Consider the following 9,707-nt stretch of genomic DNA (forward strand, 5'->3'; position numbering starts at 1 on the left):
GCTAATATATTCAGTATAGGCTCACTAACAATAATCCTAAAATAAGAGAGACAAATCCTTCCCATTAACCAAACAGAGATACTCTAAATATGACATTGAAGGCAATGGTGGCAGAAGAATACTATCAAAACAGACCATTAGCATCTGCTTTGTTAGATAAGAATGGTTTAGTAATAGCAAATATTATGATCAAATAATTCAAAATATGTAGAGGTGGGGGTTACAAACAATAAACTGAAAACTACTTAAGTTACATTGCCTTAAACATTTTGTTATGGTCCATAGAGATAGAGTTAGTTACACCATGCTAGGAAATGAGTGAGGCAATGTTTCACAATAATAGGTGGAGCTGCAGGTATGCCTTACTGGTTAAAAACACTCCATGATTTCGTAGAGGGTGCAAGTTTGGTTCCCAGAACTTGTAACTCCAGACTCGACTTCTGGCCTCCACAGTCACATCCACTCATAGGTGCACATTCTACACACAGACAGGGGCATACATATAATTAAAAATTACAAATGAGTTTCCTAGCTATCAGTAATAGGAATTACTATGAATCGATCAGACTTAATTACTGACAACTGATGCTTGTTGACTACTCAACATTATTTTCTTAAATTAGCTATGAGTTTTTAAATATATATATATATATATATATATATATATATACTAAATTATATATCTCTTAACCCACACAATTTATTATTTTGATTTAAAATGTAGTTACCCAAAAGAAAGACTGTAGTTATTGTTTTATGTGGTAAAGTTAACTTGAGGATACTAATTATTTTATACATCAAAATCAACTTCATCTATTATCGTTGAGACTAAAAAAAAAAAAAAAATCTGCTGTGCTGATACTTGTATATAGAGCAGAAAGGCCCAATGTGATCGTGAGCATAAAGAAATTCTATAAACATATGACTAGTCTTAGTAATTCATCCCTAAACAGGAATAGTCTGCTGCAACTGGCCTTGAGTAATCAGGCATGGACTAGCTGCTTCAAGCTTACTGAAGGGTCCTGATCACTAATGTCTTAGCTCACCATACTCTGGCTTGTCTCTGTAATGCCAGGCCGTAGTGTGTGACATCATTTAGTAAGTAGACTAGAAGTGAACATGCCATGTGTCTATTAACTCAGAATTGGACTCCCTGAACTTACCTGTCTTTCTTTGTATCTACTGAGTGGCAAACTATTGCCTACCCTGTGATGCCTGCTCCAAAGTCTATTGTACTGGGTACAGGGCCAGTGAGGAAGCCTACCCCTAACCCTGAAAAGCTGACACACTGACAGTGTCTAGGAACTGGCTACCAGCTTCGCCTGACACTATATGAGCCACACTCCCTGGCCAAAGACCACACTTTCTTCAGTCCTGGTCCTTCTGTCTATACAGACTGAATAATACATCTCCTCACTTATATTAATTTGATCCACATCTTTGTTCCTTATGACCCTGGCCTCAGTTTCCACATAACAGCAAGAATCACTCTGAAGCAAAACATCGAAGCCCCTTGCCCATTCCATCTGCCCCGTCTAGTTCTGCTAGGATGTCACCACTGCCAGTGAGGCTGCTCGCCTTCCTAGCTAGAGCATTATAGGTCTAAAATACATTTAGCTTGTCACGCACCACCCCCCCCAAAAAAAAAAAAAACGAACAATTTTTCTGTCTTCTCATGACTTTTTCCTTATAGCAGCATCACTAAGTCTTAGGGAAACAATAAAATGTACATCGAGGAAAAGACATAACAAAGTGTTAGCAGTAATTAATGTCTGAACACAAAACAAGCGTGGATGATTCTTTAACTTTTTGCTTTTAAACTTAGCTAAAAGTATCTATGTAAATATCAAGGGTTGGAAAAATGCCTTGTGCATACTATAAACAAGCAACAACAGTTAAATAGCAGAGGCCATAAATAAGTGAAGTTATAGAGAGGGAAGACATGGGAGGAGAAAGGAAAAGAAGGAGAGCTTAAATGGTGTAATTATCTTTTAATTAATTTTAGGTTAATTATTTCCTAGATTTAAACTGCACTGCTAGCTTACTTTAAGTAAGAATCTTTTTCAAAACCCTGTCTGAATTAGTGATTGTGCCCCATAATAGTTTGAGCCATGAAGCACTTGGCACTATGCCACTCGCCCTTCTTGAACTTTCTGAGGTGGTCCTTGCTCTCAACCATCACACTATCTGAGGCTGTCTCTCATCTGGCTTTGGATTTTCCATGCCTAAATGCAGCATATTATTTTGTATTGAATTGATTCACGGGAAGTAGTACAAGTTAGTAGTTCTAAACTACGACGATAGCAGAGCATTTAATAGTTTAATGTGGCTCTATCAGAGGCATGTGGCTGCGAGATGTCTCACAAGAAATTCTCAGTTCCCAGGCATGGGTCTTTGGGCTGAAGCTCAGCAGCCATCATCGTGGGACAGTGAGGAACTTCCGTACAGATGACCCTTCCAAGCCTGTTCACCTCGCAGCCTTTCTACGGTACAAGGCTAGCATGACCCACATCGTCTGGGAAGTTGACAGGCCAAGGTCTAAGGTGAAAAAGAAAGAAGGCCTGGAGGCTGTAACCATTGTGGAAACTCCAGCCATAGGGGTTGTGGGCATCGTGGGATATGTAAAGATCCCACAAGGCCTCTGGACCTTCAAGACCATAATTGCTGAGGCATGTAAAAGGCTTTTCTATAAGAACTGGAGCAAATCTAAGAAGAAGGCTTTCACCAAATACTGTAAGAAAGGGCAGGATGACACAGGCAAGAAACAGCTGGAGAAGGACTTCAAAAGCATGAAGTAGTACTGCCAGGTCATCCACATAACTGCACACAGTCAGATGTGTCTACTTCTTCTGCACCAGAAGAAGGCACACTTGATGGAGATCCAGAAGAATGGGGGCACTGTGGCTGAGAAGCTAGACTGGGGCGGAGAGAGGCTGGAGCAGCAGGTTCCTGTGAACCAGGTGTTTGGGCAGGATTAGATGACTGACATCATCAGTATGACAAAAGCAAAGAGTACAAAGGAGTGACCAGTCGTTGGCATACAAAGAAACTGCTCCAAAAGACCCATCGAGGTCTGTCTGCACAAAATTGCCTGTATTGGAGCCTGGCACCCTGCCCGAGTACCCTTCTCTGTGTCTCGAGCTGGACAGAAAGGCTACCATCACCGGACAGAGATTAATAAGCAGATTTACAAGATTGGTCAATGCTACCTCATCAAGGATGGTAAACTGATCAAGAACGATGCATCTACTGACTATGACCTGTCTGACAAGAGCATCAACCCACTGAGTGGCTTTGTCTGTTATGGTGAGGGGACCAATGACTTCATCATGCTCAAAGACTGTGTGGTAGGATCCAGGAAGCTAGTGTTTACTCTTCGTAAGTCCTTGCTGGTCCAGACCAAATGTCGGGCTCTGGAGAAGACCTGAAGTTCATTGATACCACCTCCAAGTTTGGCCATGGTTGTTTGTGGACCATGGAAGAGAAGAAAGCTTTCATGGGACATTCAAGAAAGATGGCATTGCCAAGGAGGATGGTGTCAGGAGCACTTTGCGCAGGTGGTAGGGTCTCATCAATAAAATGTTTCCAGTAAAAAAAATAAATAGTTTAATGTATGTGTGTGTGTGTGTAAGGAGTGACAGACAACAGAATAGTTTAAATGTTTTCAATCTGCTAATTGCTTTCTCTGTTGATGTGAGATGATGCATCATAAAAAATACTGTTTAAAAATACTCACAAACTTCTCTCATAGAAAAGATAAGGTTCAACCAAAGATTTAAAAAGTGTTTATTTGCAAGTACTATTTGAGAGGCAGGCAGATTTCTGAGTTCGAGGCCAGCCTGGTCTACAGAGTGAGTTCCAGGACAGCCAGGGCTATACAGAGAATCCTTGTCTCAAAATATCAAAAAAAAAAAAAAAAAAAAAAAGTACTATTTGTAAAATCAAATAAAATTAAAAACAGTTTATAAACACTAAATTGTTTCTAAGAGATGTAAATATATTATGGTAATTAAAATATATTATAATTATTAAGAAACAATATGTATTTATGATAAAATGCTAAATAGGAAATTATAGTTCAAAAATAATACTTAATATAAATGTCTATACATAATCAAAGTTTTAGCTACATTAGAAGGAAAATTGTTACCAAGCAACTCAGGAACATAAAATTCAAAGTTATGTGTTTTTTAATGATCTTTTTTTACATAGATCCATTCTTTTTTTGTATTTTCAATTGTTCAATAAACTAAGAGATGGTTTTTATAATTTTATGAAAACTGTATAGTATAAAAGAAATTTTTATAGTCTTAACAATTTCCAATTTTTAATATGTGAAACAAAACTGAACCAATAATTTAGTTAGACTAGTAATGCAGTATCAGTATGGTATCCACTTTAAAAGTCCCAGAGTAAAATAAAAATAGCACTTCCCAAAAGATTTTGAGAAATAGCTCTGGCTACAGTGCTTTGTCACACAGCTTAGATAGAGTTCCTAAAGCTATTTCCTGGCAATATTGAAAAATCTCAACATTAAAAAGGGCAAAGGGGCATGTATTTTTATTCATAGTGTTCAGATTGTGTATCATGGAGATTAAAGCACTTGCCCAGAGCAATGCTGGAAGTTCCTCACTGATAAGGAGAAATGTTGCCCTCATGGCTTAGGCTTTAATCTTCTTCCTGCATAAGGAATCATGTTTTAAGCCTGCCCAACACCTTGCCTCCTGTTCAGCATTTAGCCACAGACAAGGTTAAACCATAAGCCTGGAGCTTCCCTTTAAGTCTCAGCATTGGAAATATTCATCGTTGGGGGGAGGTGGGGCTTTAGAATCACACTTAACAGTTATGCATACATACTGCAAGATGCAAGTATTCACTAAAACTACAGCTGTTAAGCTTTGTGTGACCTAACCTTAGTAGAGAAGTGCCAAGATTTATAGCACACCATTTAAAATCATGCAAGCGCTTGAAAGAGCGGTCTCCATGTCTGCTGGCATTATGTATTTCCCCAGAAGGTGGGATTTAAGCTTGTGCTTGAATAGAAGAGTGTACACAGAAGCATCATTAATACTATTGCTTCTCGAAAGAGGCTGGTCTTAAACTGATGAACTGCTAATCTTTCTTCAGTTTTGACTTTTTCTAACTGTGGTTTTTGGTTGCTTCTGCTTGCATATATCCATGCATGTCCAACAGCAAAGACTCATCGCTTCCTCTCACAGTTCAACACTGAAGTATAATGGCACAACAACTTTAATAGAGCTTCCACACTCACAATTTTTTTCTAGACATCAAACTGTTGGCACACTTGTGTTATTATCATATTAAGTTCTTATACCTCTACTTCCCTTCCAACCCTTATTCCACCCTGATCTCTTCTGATCCTCCAACACTAGATAGGAGAGAAAGAAGGTTATAGGAAAGGGGACCTAGACCTCTATAGGCTACTTCCTGTTGATTAGAGGCATTGGGATCCTTGGAGAAAGTCCAATATTTGTTATCAGAGTATCTTACAGTCCAACAAACCAGCAAGCCAGCATTGGGGCAGCAGCAGAAGAGCAACAACCATCACAGCCCTGAGTTCTCCCACTTATCCCCTCTCCAGAACCCCAGAATTAAACTATCTGCAGCTGGGAAGGATTATGCCCCTACTATGGAGACATTTGTGATTAATGGCTGTGGACAAGTTGAAGCAGCCCCATATTCCATACCTGAGATTAAAACAAAAACATAGTCACATAACATAACTGGGTTTTTAAAGAAACCAAAATTCTCACTACACTTCCCCACTTTAGTGAAAAATAAAATAAAAAGGCTTTTTCTCTAGCATGAATGAGACTTGTTTGCTTAGTCTAAAAGATTATCAATGAACCAAACACTTGTTGGATCAGTAGTTTTTCTATAACCTGGTAACTTTCAGCTGATCTTGTCTGAAACGTCTCATATCTGGAGCTAGGGCCCAAAGCCACTTGCTGATTGCCAAAGATTACCTCGTATGTCCTTCTTAGACCTGTATTCACTGGTCCAGGGGCACCCTTTACCACAGTGTTTGTAAACCCTGGGAAGCTTAGGCAGTCTTCCTGGACTGCCTAGGAAGGAAGGACCTGTGTGTACAATGAAAGTAATTAATGGGTGCATGCTAAAGTAAATAAAATAGTGGATGAATTTACCATTTTGTTTATTTTTGTGACATTCCTTCTTGGTTTTCTGGTCTGTGTCAGCTTTCAAAGTCCTGAGATAACTGTTAACAACTATTCTTTCCTAACTTTTAACTTCCTCTTTCTGCCTCTGCCTATTTTGTAAGAAGATTATGACCATTTTCCCATGCAAATCTATGTTAAATATATATTCTTCCACTTCATTACCACTTTTGTTATTTTTGTGTTTCTATCAAATGTGTGTGGCCTTTTGTAGTAAAACATACCAGGGGCTTGGGAAATAGATTGGTTGGTAAAATGCTCTCGCTGCAAGCATGAGGACTAAAGTTCAAATTGCCAACACCCGCAGAAAGCTGAACTCGATGGCACACACCTGAAACCCTAGAGCTTGGAGTACAGACATGGAGTACAGACATGGGTGGATTCTCCGAGCTTGCTGGGTCAGTCATGTTAGCCAAATCAGTAAAGATCAGGCTCAGTGAGAGACTGTCTCAAAAAATAAATAGAGAGTAACTAAAAGAGATGCCTGACATCAAGCTCTGGTGCCAGGGCACACAGGCAGGAGTAGAAGAGCCTCTGACAGTGGATAGAGGACTAAAGATATGAAAGGTATAAAAAGATGCAAAGACAAGAGAGAGATTTGGGAGGGCTGCCAGTCGATACTGCAGCAGCAGCCAGCAGCCTTGAGTTCATTTTTCATAGCATTTTATAGCTCACATTACCATGGGAAGCAATGCCACAAGCTAACAGAAATGATTGCTAAAATATACACCAGCCATCTGCTCTTATCCAGAGGCCTCCCTGTTCCTTCCACCAAGGTCAATACAATGTTCAGCTTCTCACCTTGAGCCTTAAGTATATCCCCTCTCATTGTTCCATGCCTCAGCAGGCTAGAGAATCTGCCAGTAGGCCCTGATCTGCCTTGACTCTGTCTCGAAATCTCTCTCTGCTACAGAGAATCAGACAAACAGACGAGCCTCCGCATGTGCATGCATGTATATACATATGCACATGTAATTAGATGCACATGCATATGTGCATACTAACACAAACATCTATCTTCACACCCCCATACACATAAGCCCATAATAAATTCTCACAGCATCATTCATTAAAAGGTATAAGTCATATGGTAATGGTTTTATGCCTCTAAAACATTATTGGGTACTTTTACTTCGTTATTTTTCTCTGGCAATGATTATTCAAATAGAAGCTTCAAGTGGACTAACAGCTCTAACTATCCTTAAACTGCTTCTTCTCTTAGACTAACTTAAGGAAGTTAAACTCGTTTTACTAATTTTATTAGCTTCCAGTTTTCAACCTATAGATATAGAAGCTCAAATGCTAAGTCTGAGCTCTTAAAAATATACCTGTTTTTTGATTGAATGGTTATAATATAGCCAAGAGTGGTAGCATATACTTTTAGTCCCAGCATTCAAGAGGCAGAGGCAAATGGACCTCTATAAATTTGAGGTCGGCCTGGTCTACATAGTAAGTTCTGGGATGGGCACTGTAATCTAGAGAGATCATAAGTATTGGTGGTATATAATTTTATAAGTACATTATTATTTATGCAGTCTGCCAGAAGGAAGCCAATAAAGCTGCCTTAAGAAAACAGATCCTGTACTGACTATTTTACAAATTCTAGTTGTTGATATTGGTAAAAATTGATAGGATTGATTTGCCTCATGTTACAGTTTACATGAGCTAATTTTCTTTTCTTTAGAGAAAAATGATTTTGTGGTTCAAGGTGGGGTCTTTATATAGGTCATGATTAGAGAGTAGCAAACTATTATGATCCAAAGAAATTAATTCATCTTATGTAAGCTACAGTCACACGTGTATTGTATAAAAGTAATTATAACAGAAAATTTATCCTAATAGAACCCTGTTATAGTGTGTGTGTGTGTGTGTGTGTGTGTGTGTGTGTGTTGTGTGTGTGTGCATGTGTGTGGTATGTGTGTGTGTGCGCGCACGCACAAGCACGCGCATGCACACGGGCTGTGATGATAAGTCCAGATATTAGCAAGTGGAGTCTTTAAAAGGAGATTAGGTCAAAGGAATATAGTCTTCATTAATAGAGTAAGTGCTTTTTAATAAGGACTTTAAAACTACTATTGTACAAAGCATTTACTCTTTGTATGGGTCTCAAATTCCCAGTCAATAACTAAAAACAGGCAAAAACCTGACATTTCTGTCTCATTGGCTCTGAATTATTCACTTCTAAATGTTTGTTCATAGACACAGTAGCTTTCCTCTATCTTGCAGAAATAATGTCAAGGCTTCTCTGTCTCTCTGTCTCTGTCTCTCTCTGTCTCTGTCTCTCTCTGTCTCTGTTTCTCTCTGTCTCTGTCTCTGTCTCTGTCTCTCTCTCTCTCTCTCTCTCTCTCTCTCTCTCTCTCTGTGTGTGTGTGTGTGTGTGTGTATGTTGTGTGTGTGTGTCTGTGTCTGTGTTTGTGTCTGTGTCTCTATGTTTCTCTGACTCTGTCTCTCTCTAACAGAGAATTGATATACATGCTGTGCTGTGTCTTACAGCCCCTCTCCTTGCAGCTTTAAGATAAAGATAAGGATAGATCTACCACTGTGCCTCTTGGCAGATGTTACAGGCCAGGCTAAATCACCTGATAGAAGGTTTACCTACCCCACTGAAAATTCATAAAAATCAGAATCCTTGTTTTCTCTGTTCTCTGAACTGGAAGGCCCCATGTTGACTGCCAATAACTATGGTGCTATCTTTCCTGATATTCTATAAACTAAAGGCCCCATCTCTCCATTTAGGACTTCATTGTGCTGTCTGTATTCCAATATTACAATCCTAGCTGTCTCTTCCTTTGTGCTGCCTATCCGTGAATGCTCTGTCTCTCACTTAGAGTCCTTATCATGCTACACAGGATGGCCATCTCTCCTAATGCATTCCCTGTTTAGATCAAAGGAACCCCTCTCTCTCTTCAAGGACCCATCCTGTCACCCATGGTATAATGTTCTATCTTTCCTAATTGCTCTCCTGCTTTGAGGCCCAGTCATTAGTGCTCAAGGTAATAATAACCCTTTGCCTCTTAATAAAGCTCATTCTGAAGGGTAATTGTGTGTCATCATCTGTTCATTAATCTACATTTATAAGTTATAATACTGCTCACTTAAGACTCCAGGAACAACATATATGATGAATATACATCTTGAGACGGGGACTGGATCTGTCTTCTTTACCATAGAGAAGCAGCCCCTGGGATCACAGCATACCCAACCTGACTAATGCCAAGATAAACACCAAACTAAAGTTTGGCCACTCATAAATAAACTATCCATGCTTCCTGCCCTCTGCTTCTGCCCCATCCTTATATAATGTGCGAGTTCATGTCAATATTCCTAAAAAGATAGCCCCTTTTTGCCAGCCCAAAGCAACTATACTTATTAAAAGCTTATGTGGCTTTTTATCACTAATTTTATGTCCTTTATCAGTGAATAGTGGGGCATAATTTTCTGGAGTTTACTGTTGAGCTTCATATAAATTCTTTATCAGGACACTGCCTATATATATATATATATATATAT

The 9,707-nt window shown here is 39.1% G+C and overlaps 1 pseudogene; it reads left to right on the forward strand.

Annotated features, from left to right (window-relative positions):
* The first annotated feature begins 2,355 nt into the window (after positions 1 to 2,355).
* LOC116104780 lies at positions 2,356 to 3,564 on the forward strand (annotated as a pseudogene).
* The last annotated feature ends 6,143 nt before the right edge of the window (positions 3,565 to 9,707 follow it).

The sequence above is a fragment of the Mastomys coucha genome, unplaced genomic scaffold, assembly GCF_008632895.1.
Source record: "Mastomys coucha isolate ucsf_1 unplaced genomic scaffold, UCSF_Mcou_1 pScaffold22, whole genome shotgun sequence".
NCBI lineage: Eukaryota > Metazoa > Chordata > Mammalia > Rodentia > Muridae > Mastomys > Mastomys coucha.